At 48.1% G+C, this 23,241-nt stretch overlaps 1 protein-coding gene across 10 annotated transcripts in view; it reads right to left on the bottom strand.

Annotated features, from left to right (window-relative positions):
- The window catches only part of GRB10 (growth factor receptor bound protein 10), a 302,376-nt gene extending 281,642 nt beyond the window's left edge, over positions 1-20,734 (bottom strand). For 3 of the 10 annotated variants that reach the window (XM_073678325.1, XM_073678330.1, XM_073678335.1), the window contains exon 1: positions 20,454-20,733. The gene's annotated coding sequence lies outside the window, so the exon portion shown is untranslated. Of the gene's footprint in view, positions 1-20,438 lie in introns of all 10 variants that reach the window. The other 7 variants (XM_073678327.1, XM_073678328.1, XM_073678332.1 and 4 more) reach the window with 4 other exon arrangements.
- Between the last annotated feature and the right edge of the window lie 2,507 nt (positions 20,735-23,241).

The raw sequence follows: 23,241 nt of genomic DNA, 5'->3' as shown, positions 1-23,241 counted from the left end.
GATAAATTACACAGATTTTGGGGCTCCATTTTCTCCTGTTACCCTTGTTAAAATAAAAATTGGGTCTAAAGTAAAATGTGAAGAAAAAAAAAAAAAGTTTAAAATGTTCATTTTTCCTTCCACATTGCTTCAGTTCTTGTGAAGCACTCAGGGGTATATAAAAAAAAAAAAAAAAAACCTTCCTGAATGTGGTTTTGAGCACCTTGAGGGATTCAGTTTAGAATGGTGTCACTTTAGGGTATTTTGCCATAAGCCCCTCAAAGTCCCTTCAAATGTGATGTGGTCCCAAAAAAAAAAATTTTTGTAAATTGTGCGGTGCGCCAGAAGGGAAGAGACATTTGCATCTCAAATGTGTTCCACTGGTAAACCGAAAAGGAGGTACTCTGTGTTCCAGATGACGTGGGGAATGTGATTCACAAGAGTCACTGAATCCCTCATTGGAGACTCTCATGGAACACATGCCTCATTTCTGGTATACTGGCAGAACCCTTTTTTATTTCGAGACGCAAAAAGTCACTTCCCGTTTGGCGCATTGCACAAGCGCAAAGACAGATGGAAATGTCTGCGTATCTCAGCACACATGCCTGTTGTCTCCTTAATTTGCCTGAGTATGGGCCAGGTTTATATGTAGAAGCCATGAGGCAAAGTACCCCTGACGAAGCTGCCAGTAGGCAGGGATACGTGTGGGGGACTTGCCTGCCCAGTCTCTTACCGTCACTGTTAGTCCTCTATGATTGTGCCTTATTGCTCCATTGCTGCTACTCTATCCAGACTAATTGGTATTGCACCTTTGTCACCATTTATCTTACGGTGATTAATTGTTTATATAGCATTTGTAGAATTCTCATTTACACCATCTAATTTTCTGTGTGTGGTTGTATTAAATCATGTTATTTATATTAACTGGGACAATCCTTAATATCTTTGCAAGTGCCTGAGGGAGGGGTAATTGGATAATTTGCTACCCCTTCTAGTTCTTATACATTAAAATCAATTAAAACAGTATGTTTGTTTGTGCTGTCAAATCTTGCAGTTTAATAAAATTGAGATTTATGGTTGTGCACAATGTGCCTTCCTTGCCCACAATTACATTGTGCAAGGCTATGTAGCACCCCTCCTTTTATCTGCTGTGTCTGTCTTCTGATTAGTTGTACAATGGCATGACAACCCATGTTTGAGAAATTCCTTCTGAATATTAGACCTATGAATTTATTTAGTCTGACGTAGAGGTTGAATGGTTCTTCAGACAAATTTTTTAGAAAAGATATTACATTAGTGGAGCAAGCCATCAGACTATTCATGGGGAACATTTCTCCTGTTACTAATTTTACTCATGATCTAAGTCCATGGCAAATAACCTGATTTTTCTGTATTACATTTGACTACTCCATTCAAGGAGCATTCAGAAGTTATTGGATCTGATTCCTAAATTGACTAAATTCTGAATGTTCCTTGAACAGAGTAGTCAAATGTAATACAGATTTACATGTCAGTCAATGGCGAGAATCTTCTCAAGTTAGTTCCCACTCTAATGTCACCGCTGACCTACATTCACAGGTGGCGTTAGGGACTTTGCCTGAGTGCTTACACTGATACAGTTGTATAAACTGCAATGTTCACACGTAGCGTTTTTGCTGTGTTTTTTTCTGCAGGCAGAACTTGCTCTTGGCAGAGGAACCCAGCAAGACTGGCACCAAACCAGCAAAGGCACAGACACATTGGCACAAGCTACCCAGCTAGGCGAGCCCTATAGAGCCAGGAATACGCTTCACCCTGCTGCCAGAAAATGGAAGGGGGACTTTGGCAAAGCCCTTCCCAGGCCCACTATCGCCAAACAACTGGTGTCTGGTGATGTGGCTGGTGCCTAGTCCAGAAGCAGGCGAGTATATCAGCAAGAATCCCAGAAAGTGAAACCAGAGAAAGCAAGAAAACTGCTGAAAAGACAGCAGCAGCACTAATGATAGCAACACTCACCCCACACAGCACATAGAAACAGCAATAAACAGCAAAAGGCTGATCAGGTGTTGACCTCCCAATCATCCCAAGACAGCCACTCCCTGCTAGCTTCAGCAGCAGACTGGACATCTTCCCACCACTGCCCTAGTACCAGACAACAGCATCCTGCAATGCCTGGCAACTGGGGAAAACCACATCCCATCTTCCCTAGGCAGAGAAATCTGAGAGAGACTGTCCCACAAGACTGGGAGTTTCCCCTGCATGAGTAGTAGCTCCACCTCCATGCTGAGGAAAATCGTGGCACTTTTGACCGGAGCAGTGCCGCACCAGACCCGCTTCATTCTCAGGTGGGAGCACAGAACCACGATTCGTAATCGCATTAAAGAGACTGCTTACAAAGAGCTGGGATCCTGAGCTTTGCTTCCACCACATAAGCATGAACACTGGTCACCATTGCAAGTCATATCTTTATGAAAAAATACGCTGCTGCTAAACCACAATAAGTGGGTTTCATATACTGTTGTACCTGCTTTTTTCACAAGAAAAAAAAATGCAGCAAAACCTGATACCTGCTTTTTTGCACTTACACACTGCTTTGTGGGTGAAAAAAAAAAAAAAAAAAAACTTAGTGACATTCTGTAGTTTGCAAACACTCCAGTTTTCCAAATCAGTCTGAAAAGAAAAAAAAAAAAAAACAGTGCTTGAGATTTTTGAAGTCGCAGCTTTTGCTGGTACTGTTAGGATGGTGTGCACATACCTTCCTTTCTGGCAGCGCTTTGAACACAGCATCTGCTATGCTGCGTCCAAAGCGCTGCACACAGGTGAATCTGCATGTGTTCATCCTATACATTGCACTGATAGAATTTCTCTTAAGGAGACTAGTGACTCTGCAAGAGAAATTAGCATGCTGCGGTCTGAAGACGTGCTGCATGTCCATCTCTGTGCTCCTGCAGCTAACCCCGCTATGCTCTAACATCTGCCTGCTGCAGGTTGCATGCAGAACAAGTCCACTGTGTCCACAGCCATTCCCGACTGTGTGCACATACCCCAAGAGAAGCTTTTATTTTACAGAATTTTGTATAAAGACAGCAAAAAAGGCAGCAAAAACATAACGTGTGAACATAGCCTTGATGAGTGGTTTCCCACACTCCGCTCCAGTTTCATATTGAAGTGGAACCACAATTCCTTACTAGATCTGGTGTTCTAAAGCATCTTTGATTATATTTAATAATTTAACCCCTTCACGACCTTGCAATTTTTTATTGTTTTTCTTGCTCCCCTTCCTCCCAGAGCCATAACTTTTATTTTTCTATCAATATGGCCAAATGAGGGCTTTTTTTGTTCAAAAAAGTACAACTGGTCCCACAACACTATTGATTTCTCCATATAGTGTACTGGAAAACAGGGAAAAAGTTCCAAGTATAATGAAATTGCAAAAAGTGATATTCCACAATTTATTTTTTTTTTTAATTTCCTATGTTCACTAAATGCTAAAACTGACCTGCCATTATGATTCTCCAGGTCAGTACAAGTTTACAGGTAAAAATGAACCTGTACATGTTTGGTATTTAAGTGGTGAAAAAAAATTCCAAATTTGTTTAAAAAAAAAAAAAAAAAAAAAAAAAAAAAACACAATTTTTAGAGAGCGTCTTCACTTTTTGGGATCTGGGGATTGTTGAGGGCTTATTTTTTGCACCCTGGGCTTTAGTTATTGATACCATTTTGGGGTAGATATGATGTTGTGATCACCTGTTATTTCATTGGTGTTGCAACCCAAAAAAAATAATTCTGGAGTTGTTTTCTCGTTACGCTGTTTACCAATCGGATTAACTGTTTATATTTTGATAGATCGGGTATTTCTGAAGCCAGCGATACCAAGTGTGTATTTTTATTGTTTTTTGAATGGAGCAGCAGGGTGGGGGTGATTTGAACTTTAACCCCTTTACCCCCCAAGGTGGTTTGCACATTAATGGCCAAGCCAATTTTTACAATTCTGATCAGTCACTTTATGAGGTAATAACTCTGGAATGCTTCAATGGATCCCCCTGATTCTGAGAGTGTGGTAAAATGTATTAGATATCACACGTTTGTGAAAAAAAATGGAAATTTGAGAGCGGTCACAAAATAGTTCAAACATTTCCCACATGTCTACTTTACATCAGCACAATTTTGGAACTAAAAAATTATTTTATTAGGGAGCTATAAGGGTTAAAAGTTGACCAGCGATTTCTCATTTTTCCAACAAAATTAACAAAACCATTTTTTTTTTTTTAGGGACCACATCACATTTGAAGTCACTTTGAGGGGTCTTTATGACAGAAAATACCCAAAAGTGACACTATTCTAAAAAACTGCACCCCTCAAGGTGCTCAAAACCACATTCAAGAACTTTATTAACCCTTCAGGTGCTTCACAGGAATTTTTGGAATGTGGAAGAAAACCATGAACATTTAACTTACACTTTAGACCCAATTTTTTTTTTTTTTTCGCAGGGGTAACAAAATTTGTTGTGGGAAGGAGAACCATTTGACTTTTTGAATGTAAAATTTGCTTGAATAATTAGTGGATGCCATGTTGCGTTTGGAGAGCCCCTGATGTGCCTAAACAGTGGAAACCCCCCACAAGTAACACCCATTTTTGAAACTAGGTGTGAGCACCCTGAACCCCCAAGTGCTTTACAGAAGTTTATAACATGGAGCTGTGAAAATAAATCAAACTTTCCACAAAAACTATGTTTTAGCCCCAAATTTTTTATTTTCACAAGGGTAAGAGGAGAAAATGTACCCCAAAAACTTGTGCAATTACTCCCGAGTACGCCAATACCCCATATGTGGGGAAAATACAGTGTTTGGGCACACGGCAGAGTCCAGAAGGGGAGGGGCACTGAATTTAACGCAAAATTGGATGGAATCAAGAGCGGGACGCCATGTTGCGTTTGGAGAGCCCCTGATGTGCCTAAAGAGAAACCCCCCCACAAGTGACCCCATTTTGGAAACTACACCCCTCAAGGATTTTATCAAGGGTATAGTGAACATTTTGAACCCAGAGGTACGACACAATTTGATAACGCATTCAATATGATGACCTAATGTTGTCAGTCTTGAGCGCAAGTGCTCGCTACTTGAGTTTGCATCGGGTACGCACCATGTGTCGTGCAGGCTCGAGTGACATACTTAAGTCCCCGCCTGCATGTTTCATGGTTATTAGACACCCCAAAAAAAAAATAAAATAAAAAATGCAGGGGGGGGGGGGGGGTCACTCGTGCATGGCAAGCAATCCCCGCAAGGTTTTTTTGGCCATGAAGCATATGGGGCGGAGACTCAAGCACCTGCGATACTCTGTGCATACCCAAGCCCCCGATTCAAACTCAAGTAGCGAGCACTTGCGCTCAACACTAGTCGCTTTATCGTTTTTTTACTTTTGAAAAAAATCCCTAGCCCAACCCCATTTTTTACGCTGTTCCTCGTGCGGTATAAGTGATAAGACTACTTTATTCTTCGGGTTGGTGAGATTACAGCAATACCAGAATCATATCAGGTTTTTGTGATTGACAGCTGTCACTAAAATATGCATTTTTTTGTAAAATTAGTTTTTGCATTGCCATATTTTGAGAGCTATAATTACTCCATATTTTGGCCAACAGTGATGTGATTGCTTGTTTTTTGCGGGATGAGTTGATGCTTTTATTGGGGCCATTTTCAGGCACGTGACATTTTTTGATAGCTTTCTATTCTGATTTTTGAGAAGCAGAACAAACAAAACAATTCAGGAATTGTTTATTTTTTATTCTGTTCCGCGTGTGGTAAAATTTATAAGGCAGCTTTATTCTTCGGGTCAGTATGTTTACAGCAGTAACACATTTATATAGTTTTTCTATGTTTTGGCGCTTTTACACAACAAAAGCTACACTGCTCAAAAAAATAAAGGGAACACTAACACATCCTAGATCTGAATGAATGAAATATTCTCCTTGAATACTTTGTTCTGTATAAAGTTGAATGTGCTAACAAAATCACACAAAAATCTATGGAAATAAAGATTTATTAACCAATGGAGGCCTGGATTTGGAGTCACCCCAAAAATTCAAGTGGAAAAACACACTACAGGCTGATCCAACTTTGATGTAATGTCCTTAAAACAAGTCAAAATGAGGCTCAGTATTGTGTGTGGCCTCAATGTGCCTGTATGACCTCTCTACAATGCCTGGGCATGCTCCTGATGAGGTTGCAGATGGTCTCCTGTGGGATCTCCTCCAGGATGGCACATCAATGTGAGCTGTGGCAAGAAGGTTTGCTGTGTCAGCATAGTGTCCAGAGGCTGGAGGTGCTACCAGGAGATGTGGCGTGGGCCGTAGGAGGGCAACAACCCAACAGCAAGACCAAAATCAGTGCAGCCGTCTACCAGGAACTTCCAAAGCACTTCATCTCCAAAAAGCTTGTTGGCAGAGGGAAGCATGGAAATTTCATTCTCCAGCAGGGCTTGGCACTTGTCCACACAGCCAAAAGTACCAATACCTGTTTAAAAACCATATCACTGTGCTTGATTGGCCAGCAAACTCGCCTGACATTAACTATGGGGTATTGTCAAGAGGAAGATGAGACACCAGACCCAACAATGCAGACAAGCTGAAGGCTGCCATCAAAGCAACCTGGGCTTCCATAACACCTCAGCAGTGCCACAGGCTGATCGCCTCCATGCCACGCCGCATTGATGCAGTAATTGATGCAAAAGGAGCCCCAACTAAGTATTGAGTGCATTTACTAAACATACATTTCAGTAGGCAAACATTTCGCATTTTAAAAACATTTTTTTCAAGCAGTTATAAAGTATTTTAGTTTACTGAGAAAATGACTTGTGTTTTCATTGGCAGTAAGCCATAATCATCAACATTAACAGAAATAAACACTTGAAATAGATCACTCTGTTTGCAATGACTACATAATATACTAGTTTCACTTTGTATTGAAGAACTGAAATAGAATATCAAAACGTTAATTCAATTTAGTGAGAAGCACCCGTGTCCTTCAATTCAGATCTTTAATGAAGTCAATTTTCACCAGTCTTGGTGGCACTACACAATCAAAACAAGCAGAGGTCTGCACAACAATCCTAAGTTAGTTCAAATCCCACTGTTCTGTTCATTTGTTGTTTGATATTTCACCAAAGCTAACAACTTCATTTCTAATCACTTTTAGCCATTTTTAAAATAAAATGTTTGTGGTTTTACATTTGATTTTAGTGTTTATACGCTTTCATATGTTTCTATTGCTTGTACAACGCATTAACAGACTGGCTGAACTTGGCCATGTCGTGCCTTTTTGGCACTTGTTAAAAAATATTAGTGTATATAACTGTCGGTCAGTTGTGGATACTTCAGCATGGTTATGTCCTGAAGAAGTTGGATAACTTTGAAACACATTGACTTTAACACTGTTTCAGTAAACAGCTTCCTGAACACCATCTCCTGAGTCTGTCCCTGTCTGCCAGCAGAACAAGGGAGACCGCTTTGAATCCGCACAGCATTTCTCTATAGCAGGGGTCCTTAAACTTTTTAAACAGGGGGCCAGAATATAGTTTTTAAAAAAAAACTATGAACAAATTCCTATGCACACTGCACATATCTTATTTTGAAGTAAAAAAAACAATACAGGAACAAATACAATATTTAAAATGAAGAACAAGTAAAGTTAAATCAACCGGTATTTCAATAGGTAGGTAACTGTACCCAATAGGCAGCATAGGTCCCCAATAGGCAGGTAAATATCGCCAATAGGCAGGTAAGTGTACCCAATAGGCAGGCTGTTTCCCCCTTATAATGCCATATGCAGGCTGTTCCCCCCCCCCCCCCCCCTTATAATGCCCCATGCTGGATGTCCCTTTCTCACACCATATAATGCCCCATGCAAGATATCACTCCCCTGTCTTTATAATGCCCCATGCTGGATGTCACCCCCCCCCCATACACAAAAAAATATATAAATCTATCTATCTATCTATCTATATCCAATACTCGCCTCACTTCTCACTTGCTGCCGCTGCTCTACTCTGGTCTGGACTCCAGCGTCGTTGTCCCGCTCTGCGCTGCCTGTGACTGCACTCGGGAGGGCGCGGTGTAAAGACGTCACCGCACCCTCTGACCTGAGACGTCACAGGAAGCGCAGAGCAGGAAGACAGCAGATCTGCAGAGGCACGGGGAGAGGTAAGTATCCACCTGCCGGGGCCCCGAGCAAGAGGCGGAGAAGGGCGGGCGCTGACACCGCTCTCCTCTCATCCGCCCATAGCCTGGCGGGCCGGATAAAAGTCCTCCGCGGGCTGCAGTTTGAGGAACCCTGCTCTATAGTCTGTTGACTTGTGGCTTGCAGCAGCTGGTACATGCTTAAAGATTGTTGCAATTGCAACATTTCCAGGTGTGTGAGCATTTGCTACTTTTAATCTGTTATTAATTGGTTAAAACCAGATTTGTGCTTTCCTTGCTGCCCAGCTACTCCTCACATTGTGAACAAGAGAAGTCTGGGATAAAAGAAGGAAACTAAAATATTTTATCTTCATGATCAGTGACAATTCTGTGAAAAACCTGTGGGGGTCAAAATGCTCATCACATCCATAGATGAATTCATTACAGGATGTAGTTTAGTCACTTTGTGGGTGAGGGATAGAAGGGTCTTGTCTTCTAACACCTTAAAGGGGTTCTCATGAACAAAAGTTCATTTTAAAAATTGTGTCTGACCATGTACGGAACATACCACAGCTCCTGGGCAGAAGAGGAAGAAAAAGACCATAGACATTACAGCAGGGGATCACAGAGGAGTCATTTTATGAGATAAAACATGTCACTACCTGTTCTTCATCTCACAAAATGAGTCCTCTGATCCCCTGCTGTAATGTCTGTATTGTCTTTTGCTTCCTCCCCTGCCCAGGAGCTGTGGTATGTTCCGTACACGGTCACAGAATTTTTAAAAGAAAGTTTTGTTGATGGGAAAACCGGAATTAGTCTTACCGGTAATGTTTCCAGGAGTCCACATGACAGCACCATAGGAGGAGTAATCCCATATCCTGTGTAGGGACAGGAAGCACAAGAGCTTAAAAGCCCTCCCACCCCCAACCTCAGTGATTTTCCAAGAACCACATTGGATGGGTACAACAAAATTTAATTTTAGACTGATTAGACATGTTAGAGTCACATACAGTAGCAATATAGGGAGGGAAATAAGGGAGCTGTCATGTGGACTCCTGGAGACATTACCAGTAAGACTAATTCCGGTTTTCCAGTACATCCCCATGACCGCACCATAGGAGTATACCCAAGAACTCATAGCTTAGGGTGGGATAACTGCCTGAAGTACCTTCCTACCAAATGCAGATCTCTGCTGTGAGAACATTAACTTGTAGTGTTTCCAGAAAGTAGTATTTCCTGACCATGTGGCTGCAGTACATATCTGTTCAATGGTAGCCCCTGCTCTAGTTGCCCATGAGGTGGAAATTGCTCTGGTGGAATGGGCTTTGATAATTTCAGGGGGAGGCTGTCCTTCTGAAAGATATGCTAGATTAATAATGGATGCGACCCATCTAGCCAAGGATGGTTTTGAAGCCTTCCTGCCTCTATTTTATCCCCCAAACTGTATAAAAAGGTTAGAGTCTAATCTCCAGTTCTGAGTGGCTTCCAAATAGGCCAACACTGCTCTGCAGACAGATGTTAGAACTCTACCTCCCTCTTATTCCTAGGGTTTTCACAGAATGATGGAAGAATCACTTCTTGGTTTAAAAAAGGTCAATGACACCACCTTCAGGGAGAAACTTGGATCCAGTTTCAGAATGATGCAATCATCCCGAATCTGCATACATGGCTCGATGACAGAGCCTGGATTTCACCCAACCGTTTAGCTGTGGCGATTACCACCAAGAAAACTGTTTTCGGAGGCAAGTTCTTTATTCCCAAATCATTAACTGGGCCGAAGGCAGGTTTGCAAAGGACTCAGGACAAGATTCAGATCCCACAGAGGGGGAAGAAATTCTCTGTGTAGGCCTAAGTCTCTGGATTGCCTTGACAAACCTGATTATCCAGGAATGTGAGGACAATGATGTGTCAAAGAAAGCACCTAGTGCCGCAATCTGCACCTTCAAGGTACTTTGTCTAAAGCCCCCGTTTCACATAGCAAGATAGCTAGCGAGATCGCTGCAGTGTCACAGTTTTGGTGACGCAAGAGCGACCTCACCAGCGATGTCGCTATGTGTGACACTTTGCAGTGATCAGGCCCCTGCTGTGAGGTCGCTGATCGCTGCAAAGTGTCCTGGACCATTTTTTGGTCGTTGCCCTCCCACTGGCGAGCACACATCGCTGTGTGACCAGCGGGAGCAGCGATCAGGCTGGTAACCATGATAAACATTGGGTTACTAGGGGCATACGCGCACTTAGTAACCCACTGTTTATCATGGTTACGAGCCTGCTAAAGTGAGCTGTAACCATGATAAACAACGGGTTACTAGGAGCGCGTGTGCCCCTAGTAACCAGATATTCATCATGGTTACCAGCCTGCTCCTCTTCAGCAGGCTGGTAACCAGGAGCAGGACATCGTGGGTGAGCCTGCCTGTTTGACAGCTCACCAGCGACCACATAGCGACACAGCAACGATCCCTGACAGGTCGTATCGTTGTTGGGATCGTTGCAGCGTCGCGAAGTGTGACGGGGCCTTAAGACCTGCATCAAATCCTGCCTGCAAGAAATCAAGGATCGCAGGGATGTCTGGCTGGGTGGTGTCTACCGTCCTGTGGAAGTGAGAAAAGGTCCTCCAGACTATGTATGGCCTGTGTTACAGGTTTTCTACTAGCCTGCATAGTCTGAATCACTCTGGCAGATAAGCCCTTGTTCCTCAGGATCTCCCCTTCAGAAGCCAAGCTGAGAGCTGGAGCTGTTGAGATTCTGATGAAACAGTGGACCTTGCGTCAGAAGATCTTCCTGAAAAGGTAAAATGATTGGGTCTTCCAACACTAGATTATGTAGAAGGGAGAACCAACTTCTCCTTGGCCAGAACGGGACAATTGCCATGACTGTCGCAGAATTTTCCACAGCATTCTCGGAATTAGAGGAGCAGGTGGGAAGGCATATGTTAGGCCCTCTCCCCAATATTGTGAGAGTGCGGCCACTGCCAGAGGATGATCTCCTGGGTCGAGAGAGAAGAAAGATGTAGTCTTCGCATTTATTCTGGATGCAAAAAAGTTTAGGTGTGGCTGACCCCATCAGTGGGTTAATTGCTGGAACACCTCTTCCTTCAGTTCCCATTCTGAAGGCTTCATCTGACACCTGCTGAGGTAATCTGCCTCCTGATTGTCAGATCCCCAAAGGTGAACTGCTGAAATGGAGCTCACCATCTTCTCTATACCTAAGAATATCCTGTTGGCCAGGGACTGGCAAATTGGATGTCTTGATCTGCCCTGACGTCTGATGAAAGACTGCCGTGATGTTGTCTGACAATTTTTACACGTTTGTCTTTTAAGACTGCCCAGCTTCTCTGTAAGGCTTCCCAGATTGCCTGTAGTTCCCGAAAATTCAATGATTGGGTCTGAATCTCTGTGGACCATGTTCCTTGGAGATAAGAATCTCCCACTCGAGCTCCCCATCCTGAGAGACTTGCATCCGTGGTCACTAACAGACAAGGTTCCAGAATCCACTGCACTCCCTTCCGTAGATTCTTCTGGTCGAGCCACCAGTGTAGAGAGTCCTGGGCATCTCTGGACAAAGACATCTTTCTGTCTAAGCAATTCTAATGTCAGTGTCACTTCCAGGATGCATTTCTGTAGAGGCCTGGATTGGAACTGGCTCCATCTGACGCAGGAGATGCATGACGTCATGATTCCCAAAATACTCATTGCATTCCGGATTGAAGGATTCCTCTCTTGCAAAAGAACAAATCCTTTGTGGAATTGAGAGCATCTTGTCTTCTGGGAGACAAGACATTCATATTCGGGAGTCGAGATTGACTCCTAGGAAGATGTGTGATGTACTTGGGACAAAACTGGATTTTTCTTTGTTCACAATCAAACCCAGGCTGGTTAGTGTGTGTAGGACAAATTCCAGATGTTGCGTCACATCTAGAGGAGATCCTGCTACCAATAGGAAGTCGTCCAAGTATGGAATGATGATAATATCCCCGAGTCGGATATAGGCCACCACATCTGCCAAGATCTTTGTAAAGATTCTGGGAGCAGATGACAGGCCAAAGAGAAGACATCAGAACTGGTAGTGTAGAATCTGACTGCCTGATAGTAGTGCAAACCTCAGATATTGCTGACTTGAGGAATGTATTAGCAGGTGGTAGTATGCATCCCTGAGGTCCAGGGTGCACATTACCACATCCATGTTCATTAGAGGGATGGCTGACCTTATTGATTCCATGCGGAATTTCTTGTAGCGGACCCACCGGTTTAGGGGTCTCGGGTTGATAATAGTACGGAACTCCCCTGACGGTTTCTTTATTGGAAAAAGGGGAGGAGTAATGGCCCCAACGTTGTTCGTGTTCTGGAACTGGTACAATAACCCTCTGATGCAGCAGCTTCTCTGTCTGCCTGCAGACAGGAAAGAGGTAGGGGAACCTCTCGTCTGGTGGAATTTGAGAGGGATTTTGAGAAAATTCTATCCTGTAACCCTGCACTATAGTTGTTAGTATCCAGGGATTTTGAGTTACCCGATGCCAACTGTTTCTGAAAAACTTTAATCGTCCCCCTACTCTGACAGTCTGTTTTGGACAGGAACTAGTACTGGGCTGGAATCTTATCTTTGTTTCCCTTATTAAAACTCCAGCTTGTGGACACCCCTTTTTCTGCGTGATACATTTACGGGAGAGGAACGGTTTACGAAAGGGCCGCTCCTTTTTCTCCTCAGGGAAGCTCTTTTTATCGGACACTTTCTAGAATGCCATCTAGTACAGGTCCGAATACCCTGAGCCCTGAAAATGGAATGGAGCACAGTTTATTCTTAGAAGCTGTATCTCCAGACCATGTCTTTAACCAAACAGCTCTACGGGCTGAGTTGGAAAGTGCATTATTTCTGGCCGCAAATCTGACAGATTCCGCTGAAGCATAGGCCATAAAGATCCTAGTTACTTACCGGTAACGGGATTTTACAGAGCCCATGACAGCACCACCTGAGAGAGGGTATCCGCCCACCAAGGACAGGAACCTACTGAATAAAAAGGCGGTACCTCTCCTCCGCATCAGTTTTTTGTTTCAGAGCATGAGAGGGCCTCCGAAGACAGGTTAATACATAACCACCACCTCAGCATATGTACTAAACACCTTAAAAAAAGTGCACACCACAGTGATAAAGGGGAGGGAATTAATAGGGTGCTGTCATGGGCTCTGTAAAATCCCGTTACCGGTAAGTAACTAGGATCTTTTCCCCTTCTCCCATGACAGCACCACCTGAGAGATTTATAGAGATTAAATACCAGAGGGAGGGATCACCGCTTGCAACACCCTTCTACCAAAGGACAGATCAGTAGAAGAGGAAAGGTCAAGACGGTAATGTTTGTAAAATGTAGCAGGGGATGACCAAGTTGCCGCCTTACATATAATGTCGATGGGCACATCCGCCTTCTCAGCCCAGGAAGCAGCTACCGTTCTGGTGGAATGGGCCTTCAGGTTCTCAGGAACCGGCAGATTGCTAGAAGAGTAGGCTAAGGTAATAGTATCCCTGACCCATCTAGCTATGGTCCCCCTTGTAACCTTAAGTCCTTTCCTAGCCCCCTGAAAGGATATAAATAAAGCGTCACTCTTTCTCCAGGCTTTTGTCACTTCCAAATACTGGACTAACACCCTCCTAACATCTAAGGTGTGAAGCTTATATTCCTCAGAATCCCTAGGATTAGGATAGAAGGAAGGGAGAGTGATTACTTGCGTCCTATGGAACTTGGAGGCTACCTTTGGAAGATAGGCCGGGTCTGGTCTTAAGATTACTCTATCCATACATACTTGAGTGAATGGATGGTTAATGGATAGTGCGTGTAAGTCACTGACTCTACGAGCTGATGTCAGGGCCACCAATAGCGCAGTCTTTAAGGTAAAGATTTTTTCTGAAACCTTCTCTAAGGGCTCGAAGGGAGGTTTGGTTAATGCTTCCAGAACTAAATTAAGGTCCCAAGGAGGCATTCTTGGAACAGGAATAGGTCTGGATCTATGACAGGCTTTAATAAATCTAATGATCCATCTATTTGCTGCCAAGTCATAATTATACAGTGCCCCCAGAGCAGATACCTGTACCTTAAGAGTACTGGTAGCTAGTCCCATGTTTAACCCCTTCTGGAGGAATTCTAGTATGGCCTCAATAGGAACCCTCCCTTTGGCAGACTGACCCGAGGTAGACAAGAACTTAGCCCAGGTTCTACCATAGATTCTAGTTGTTATCGGCTTTCTACTTGCTAGAAGGGTAGTAACAAGATCTGGAGAAAACCCCCTTTGCGTCAATAGCGACCTCTCAAAAGCCAAGCCGTCAAATGCAGGCCCGCTCTTTGGGGATGACAGACTGGGCCCTGCCTGAGGAGATCCGGGATGTCCGGAAGAACCCATGGATCTGCTTGGGACATTCTCTTCATCCAAGTGAACCATGGTCTCTTGGGCCAGAACGGGGCGATCAATATAACCCTCGCCCGTTCCTCTCGGATCTTCCTCAGGATAGTAGGGATCAGTACTAAAGGGGGAAAGGCATAAGCTAGAGTGAAATCCCACTGAATCTGCAGCGCGTCCACTGCAAACGCCCCCTCTTTTGGATTCAGGGAGCAAAAGGTTTCGGTCTTCTGATTGTGTCTGTTTGCAAACAGATCCATCTGGGGCTGTCCCCACCGATCCACAATCTGCTGAAAAACGGCTGGATTCAACTCCCACTCTCCTTGTTTCAAGATGTGACAACTCAAGAAATCGGCCTTCATGTTCTCTTCCCCTTTTATATGCAGTGCCGAGAGCGTAACCAGCCGACTCTCGGCAAACCTGAAGATCTGATCCGCTATTAACATCAGAGGGAGAGACCTGGTACCCCCCTGATGATTGATGTAGGCGACTGTTGATCTGTTGTCTGACATTATCCTGACGTGAGGACCCTGAACCACCTGCCTCTTCGCGTGCGCAGCCCAGCGGCACCCGGCGCGCTTGCAGCGGGATGACAGCTTCCCACCCGCGCATGCGCAGACCCGGTTTCCGGCGCACTCCGTGATAGGGCGCGTCAGCACCCCGCGCGTGCGCAGCCCGGACTTCCGGCACGCTCCGTCAGAGGGTGCGACGCGACCCCCACGTGCGCAGCCCGGAAGACCTGCCGGCCGGCGCGCTCAGTTCATCTTTGCGAGGCGCAGACCCGGCCGCAGGCCCCGGCGCACGCGGGGAGGCATCCGAAGGAAAACAGCACCTCCTCCCCACACGCAGACCCGGGCAGCAGCCAGACGGGCTGGGAACAGGGACCATCTGCTGCTTCCACGGCCTCCAGGCCGCACCGTCCATAATCCAGGTACGTGAGGTACCACCTGGTGAGGCTCCCATCAGGGACAGGAACCAAAAACTGATGCGAAGGAGAGGTACCGCCTTTTTATTCAGTAGGTTCCTGTCCTTGGTGGGCGGATACCCTCTCTCAGGTGGTGCTGTCATGGGAGAAGGGGAAAAATTTGTTGCCATTTTAATATGGGCAATGATTGAAGGAGAGATTGCCTCAGGGTGCCATCCTGTAGGTGACTAGCTCTTCTAGACAGACTCATGGATCTGGCAATAGATGTAGCAGTGATATTAGATTTAATAATTGCTACCGAAGCATCCCAGGCTTTTTTCAAAAGTCCATCTGCCTTCCTATCCATAGGATCTTTAAGTCCTGACGAGTCTTCAAAGGGGATAGAGGTTTTCTTGACCACCTTAGCCACCGGGACGTCAATTTTAGAAAGTGTCCCACACATTGGTGTCCCCTGGGTCAAAAGATAGTCGGGCGCAGAAGTCTCGTGGTATAGAGAGTCTCTTCTCCGCATCCTCCCATTCCTCTAGTATCATGTCCTTCACATGGGCATTAACAGGAAAAGCCATGGATCTCTGGGTTCTAAGACCACCAAACATCTCATCCTGAATGTTACTGCTCTTCTCCATTTCCTCTACCTGCATCGTGTTTCAGACTGCTTGTAGAAGAATATCCATACCATCTGAGTGGAACATGTATCTTTTCCTTTCCCTGCCCTGAGGTGGACTAATGGTCTCACTGTCAGTCGCCAGATGGGTCGATTTCACCCTCAGAAGATAGTGCTATATCATCTCTGGGTCTTTTGGGTCCCTGGACATCAGGGACTTCTGAACCTGGGGGTTGCAGAGACTTAATAGAAGCCTGAACCTTTGAGTAGATTATGTATCTCGTTTACTAAAGCCCCGTGCTCCTCCTTTAGAATGGAGGCTCTACACTCTGCACATAGACGCTTTGCATACGAGTCGGGAAGTCTGATTATACAATCCAGGCACCTCTTGGATTTTACTGTGGCCTTTTTCCCTGTATCCTTTTTCTTAGAAGGAGGTGGTAACTGCCCAGATAGATCCTATAAAAAAATATGGAGGGCCTGGTAAGAGTAAGCTCCATTAACCATATAAAGGAGGTAATGGTACACTCACATGACTGTGGGGTGATCCAGGGAGGGTATCAGGGTGAGACATCTCTGCCATTTTGCTGTCAGGGGTGCCCAAGCTGTAAGCCAGTCTTTGTGCTCCCAGCCCCCCTTCTTATACCTTACCTGGTCCTCCAGTCATTTTCCCTGCTCCCTGGGGTCTGGTCCTAACCGCGGTTTGAATTTCCCACACGACCGCCACCAGAAATAGTGATCCCGAACTTCTGGTTTCAACGCCAGGCGGTCCTGGAGCCAGGAGAAGCCAGACCCGCCCAGAGCAGGACACAGAGCCCCGGCGATGGGGAAGCAGCACCCGGAGGGCTGAGGGACTCCCGACAGGGAGTGTCGGCCCAGGACCCGCTTGGCGGCGGAAAGGAGAGAGCCGTTGCCCCCCCCCCAATCCATCCGGGGTCCCCTGAGGTATCTTTTCTTCACACCAGTGCTCCAACACCAGCACTCCTGTACTCCCTGTCCTGTGTAGGGACAGGAAAAACATTGAGGTTGGGGGTGGGAGGGCTTTTAACCTCTTGTGCTTCCTGACCCTACACAGGATATGGGATTACTCCTATGGTGCGGTCATGGGAACATACTGGAAAACCCCTTTAAGGGCTCTGTTCACACGAGATGGCACAGAAATTATTCCAGCAAAATCAGCATGCCAAAATGGTGAGCTTTCCAATACGCAACAAAACGTGCATTGGGGTGGTGGGAATACTACAGCAAACTGTGTGACATGTGTAAGTGCATTATTCTTACAAGCATCTGGGAAGGTGTAACCCGTATTACTGTTATATTTGGGCTCATACTTTAGTCATTTACTTAGTCACACATTTATAATCACCATTTGTATATTATGCAAGTGTCCCTCTGCATCAGTGCTTACCAGCCGCTGATTAATTGATTAATCTATATGTATAATATGATGACTGCAATAAAGTGGGGATAAAAACTGATGGAATGCTTCTATAAATGGAGATAGACCCTTTAATTTGTTACATAACTTGTCAAGAATGTGTCAATACTCCATATGTAGCTGTACACTGTTTGGGCACATGACCAAACTCAAGCTGCCAGAACATCGCCCCACCTCCCAAATACCTATGGGTGTTTGACTTTTTGAACACACATTTTAGTGCCCACTTCTTGTGCTTCAGGAGATGACCATATGGTAAATTAACAAATCCACCCTTATCACTACTTCAATTCCATACATTGGGATATTTACAAATTTAAAATAAAATATTTTATCATTCATCTTTTCTGCAGAATTTGTTAGAGTACATACTATGATTGGTTATATATCATGTTTTCATCACTTTCTCTTCATTTGGGGGAGTGAAGACTAACCAAACAGCAATTCAGGGTCTTTTCACAATTCATGGACCAAAAATCACCTGAGCAATGCACGCAACTAGTTTCTTCATACTGGAATCATCTTGAAGCTGTCACCAACAAAGGCTTTGTACAAAGCGTTAAACATTTCAGTAGGAGAGTTCAATACTTTATCCTTGTCATTTCTCGTTATTACATACCGTAACTTATGGACGTTAAAAAAGTTACACCTGACAAAATTAAGTGTGGAGGCAGCTATAACTGCATGGCTATAATATACAGCTACAACCGCACAAAAGGCGTATGGATGTTAAATATGTGAATTTAGAACTGCATCACTGCCATTCTTTAGTATATTCTAATTTTGAGGTACTTAGCACCCATCTGCACCAAATCCTTCACATTTAGAAGTATAGTTTTTACAGCAGAAATAAGATGGACAATTCATACAGTCATTGCCCACATATCCCAGCACACTTAGTTGTATTATGTTGATGCTAGGATAGGTCACTATAATTGAATCACCTGCACAGGCAATAATTCCATCACCTGTGTAATAGTAAGGAAATCCTGAAAACACAACTTGTGGATGGGCCTTGAGGCCTGGAGTTGGGGGTAACACTGCTATAGGGCTTGCCAGGTTCCAATGTGTCAATTCTAGAGCTGCACAGAAAACATAGGAACCTGCAATAAAGGACACCTGACACAAACCTGGATGCACAGTACTGCGGCTGAGATAGTACACCTCACTAGGGAACACGCAATTATGGGGCAGCATTACTTATATCACCATGTGTATGTGGGCACACCTCACTAGGGCTCATACACAGATTTTTCTGGTACATGTATAAATGCTGGTGGCTAGAGCAGACATCACTATGGCACAATTGTGGAACATCACAATAAACTGAATGGCATATAAATTGTTAGTGATACATGGTGGGCAGACCTCACTAGGACACTATTGCAGATTTTCTTCACGGTCACCCTCTTTCTGGTACCACATACATAGCAGACGGCACATGTGTGGCACAGCACTGGTTGTCAGGAGCAGAGCTCACTACGGCATGCACAGTTGTAGCTCCCCCTCATTGCAGTGCCATGTAAGTTATTAGCTGGCACAGCACTGGTCAGGGGCAGAGCTCACTAGGGCATGCACAGTTGTAGCTCCCCCTCATTGCAGTGCCATGTAAGTTATTAGCTGGCACAGCACTGGTCAGGGGCAGAGCTCACTAGGGCATGCCAGTTCTGGCTCCCCCACACTGCAGTGCCACATACACACAGGTTATTAGCTGGCACAGCACTGGTTGTCAGGAGCAGAGCTCACTACTGCATTCACAGTTGTAGCACCCCCTCATTGCAGTGCCATGTAAGTTATGAGCTGGCGCAGCACTGGTTGTCAGGGGTAGAGCTCACTACGGCATGCACAGTTGTAGCTCCCCCCTCATTGCAGTGCCAGGTAAGTTATTAGCTGGCGCAGCACTGGTCAGGGGCAGAGCTCACTAGGGCATGCACAGTTGTAGCTCCCCCCTCATTGCAGTGCCATGTAAGTTATGAGCTGGCACAGCACTGGTCAGGGGCAGAGCTCACTAGGGCATGCACAGTTGTAGCTCCCCCCTCATTGCAGTGCCATGTAAGTTATGAGCTGGCACAGCACTGGTCAGGGGCAGAGCTCACTAGGGCATGCACAGTTGTAGCTCCCCCCTCATTGCAGTGCCATGTAAGTTATTAGCTGGCACAGCACTGGTCAGGGGCAGAGCTCACTAGGGCATGCACAGTTCTGGCTCCCCCACACTGCAGTGCCACATACACAGGTTATTAGCTGGCACAGCACTGGTTGTCAGGAGCAGAGCTCACTACGGCATGCACAGTTGTAGCTCCCCCTCATTGCAGTGCCATGTAAGTCATTAGCTGGCACATGTGTGGCATGGCCGGGCAGCCTGTCACCTCCGCTGGCGTTTGTGTTGTGCCTCCCTTTCACGTGTTTCTTGGTGGTGGCAGACCTGTGGGCAGTGCCTCCTCCCCACTGTGCCAGGCTTGGCACCGAGTTGCCCTATAATGCGCCATGAGGGCTGCCCTGCTGTGGTGCCCGGAGGAGCTGGCAGCAGTGAGGCTCACACCACAAGTGTAAACAAGTGAAGTTGCTGCTCCCGGCCTCCACCCCCGAGCTGTGGAGCCTCCGCCAGCAGCAGCCTGCGCTCCCGCCTCCCCATTCCTCAGCTCACATTGCAGGAGCCGTGGACGGGGGGAGTTCCACAACGCTGGCGCTCTACCCACTGGCACAAACACCAGTAGTGGCAGCAGGAGCCCAGAGCCAGCCGGGACCGCACACGTGGAGAGGGCACCGCCGCCACCAGCTGCTGCACGGGCTGTTCCTAAAAAGCAGGAGCTGGCAGCTGCCCGGAGCCGCTTTGCCGCCCAGGGGCTACATGTCACTCAGGACAGCGAGCCGGGAGTGAGGGGAGCAGCGGACAGTGGCCGGCCTGCAGCCTGCAGCACGCGGGACGCCCGAGCCACAGCCGCACTAACTTCAGCACACACCGTTATGTCCAGTACCTGCTGCAGCTCGTGTCCGGGCCCGGGCTCAGGCGGGTCCTCCCACACTTTACACTTCTTGGGGCCAACTCCAGCTAGTGGCGGCGTGCAGAGAGCGCAGAGCCCCGCCAATCAGCAGGCTCCGTACCGCGGGAGGTCGTGCGTGTATTATCCCATATAGTCCGCGCCGCACAGCGCTCTGCTCTGGTCTGGTCCTGCGCTCGGCTCAGCTGACTCCGTCCTCAGGATGCGATCCTGCCACCTCCCCCCGCTCCCAGTCCGGCCTTATAAACCCTCCCCTCGGCTCACCAGTAATCGGGAGCGAGCAAGGGGTGGGAAGTGCCGTGCACTAGGCAGGAGCTGCCGGGAGGGCTGAGTGCGGGCGCTTCACCGGGTGAGGTACCACAGGTGATGGCATCTGCAGGGCGAGTGCAGCCACTGGTGAGGGCATCTGCAGGGCGAGTGCAGCCACTGGTGAGGGCATCTGCAGGGCGAGTGCAGCCACTGGTGAGGGCATCTGCAGGGCGAGTGCAGCCACTGGTGAGGGCATCTGCAGGGCGAGTGCAGCCACTGGTGAGGGCATCTGCAGGGCGAGTGCAGCCATTGGTGAGGGCATCTGCAGGGCGAGTGCAGCCACTGGTGAGGGCATCTGCAGGGCGAGTGCAGCCACTGGTGAGGGCATCTGCAGGGCGAGTGCAGCCACTGGTGAGGGCATCTGCAGGGCGAGTGCCGCCACTGGTGAGGGCATCTGCAGGGCGAGTGCAGCCACTGGTGAGGGCATCTGCAGGGCGAGTGCAGCCACTGGTGAGGGCATCTGCAGGGCGAGTGCAGCCACTGGTGAGGGCGAGTGCAGCCACTGGTGAGGGCATCTGCAGGGCGAGTGCAGCCACTGGTGAGGGCATCTGCAGGGCGAGTGCAGCCACTGGTGAGGGCATCTGCAGGGCGAGTGCAGCCACTGGTGAGGGCATCTGCAGGGCGAGTGCAGCCACTGGTGAGGGCATCTGCAGGGCGAGTGCAGCCACTGGTGAGGGCGAGTGCAGCCACTGGTGAGGGCATCTGCAGGGCGAGTGCAGCCACTGGTGAGGGTATCTGCTGGGCGAGTGCAGCCACTGGTGAGGGTATCTGCAGGGCGAGTGCAGCCACTGGTGAGGGCATCTGCAGGGCGAGTGCAGCCACTGGTGAGGGCATCTGCAGGGCGAGTGCAGCCACTGGTGAGGGCATCTGCAGGGCGAGTGCAGCCACTGGTGAGGGCATCTGCAGGGCGAGTGCAGCCACTGGTGAGGGCATCTGCAGGGCGAGTGCAGCCACTGGTGAGGGCATCTGCAGGGCGAGTGCAGCCACTGGTGAGGGCATCTGCAGGGCGAGTGCAGCCACTGGTGAGGGCATCTGCAAGGCGAGTGAGGGCATCTGCAGGGCGAGTGCAGCCACTGGTGAGGGCATCTGCAGGGCGAGTGCAGCCACTGGTGAGGGCATCTGCAGGGCGAGTGCAGCCACTGGTGAGGGCATCTGCAAGGCGAGTGCAGCCACTGGTGAGGGCATCTGCAAAGCGAGTGCAGCCACTGGTGAGGGCATCTGCAGGGCGAGTGCAGCCACTGGTGAGAGCATCTGCAGGGCGAGTGCAGCCACTGGTGAGGGTATCTGCAGGGCGAGTGCAGCCACTGGTGAGGGCATCTGCAGGGCGAGTGCAGCCACTGGTGAGGGCATCTGCAGGGCGAGTGCAGCCACTGGTGAGGGCATCTGCAGGGCGAGTGCAGCCACTGGTGAGGGCATCTGCAGGGCGAGTGCAGCCACTGGGGAGGGCATCTGCAGGGCCAGTGCAGCCACTGGTGAGGGCATCTGCAGGGCCAGTGCAGCCACTGATAAGGGCATCTGCAGGGCGAGTGCAGCCACTGGTGAGGGCATCTGCAGGCGAGTGCAGCCACTGGTGAGGGCATCTGCAGGGCGAGTGCAGCCACTGGTGAGGGCATCTGCAGGGCGAGTGCAGCCACTGGTGAGGGTATCTGCAGGGCGAGTGCAGCCACTGGTGAGGGTATCTGCAGGGCGAGTGCAGCCACTGGTGAGGGCATCTGCAGGGCGAGTGCAGCCACTGGTGAGGGCATCTGCAGGGCGAGTGCAGCCACTGGTGAGGGCATCTGCAGGGCGAGTGCAGCCACTGGTGAGGGCGAGTGCAGCCACTGGTGAGGGCATCTGCAGGGCGAGTGCAGCCACTGGTGAGGGTATCTGCTGGGCGAGTGCAGCCACTGGTGAGGGCATCTGCAGGGCGAGTGCAGCCACTGGTGAGGGCATCTGCAGGGCGAGTGCAGCCACTGGTGAGGGCATCTGCAGGGCGAGTGCAGCCACTGGTGAGGGCATCTGCAAGGCGAGTGAGGGCATCTGCAGGGCGAGTGCAGCCACTGGTGAGGGCATCTGCAGGGCGAGTGCAGCCACTGGTGAGGGCATCTGCAGGGCGAGTGCAGCCACTGGTGAGGGCATCTGCAAGGCGAGTGCAGCCACTGGTGAGGGCATCTGTTAAGCGAGTGCAGCCACTGGTGAGGGCATCTGCAGGGTGAGTGCAGCCACTGGTGAGGGCATCTGCAGGGCGAGTGCAGCCACTGGTGAGGGCATCTGCAGGGCGAGTGCAGCCACTGGTGAGGGCATCTGTTAAGCGAGTGCAGCCACTGGTGAGGGCATCTGCAGGGCGAGTGCAGCCACTGGTGAGGGCATCTGCAGGGCGAGTGCAGCCACTGGTGAGGGCATCTGCAGGGCGAGTGCAGCCACTGGTGAGGGCATCTGCAGGGCGAGTGCAGCCACTGATGAGGGCATCTGCAGG

The sequence above is a fragment of the Phyllobates terribilis genome, unplaced genomic scaffold, assembly GCF_046119375.1.
Source record: "Phyllobates terribilis strain yellow unplaced genomic scaffold, ASM4611937v1 Scaffold_4__5_contigs__length_816908805, whole genome shotgun sequence".
Classification (NCBI taxonomy): Eukaryota; Metazoa; Chordata; class Amphibia; order Anura; family Dendrobatidae; genus Phyllobates; species Phyllobates terribilis.
The sequence above is the reverse complement of the archived record's forward strand: the minus strand, read 5'-3'. Positions and strand labels throughout refer to the sequence as shown.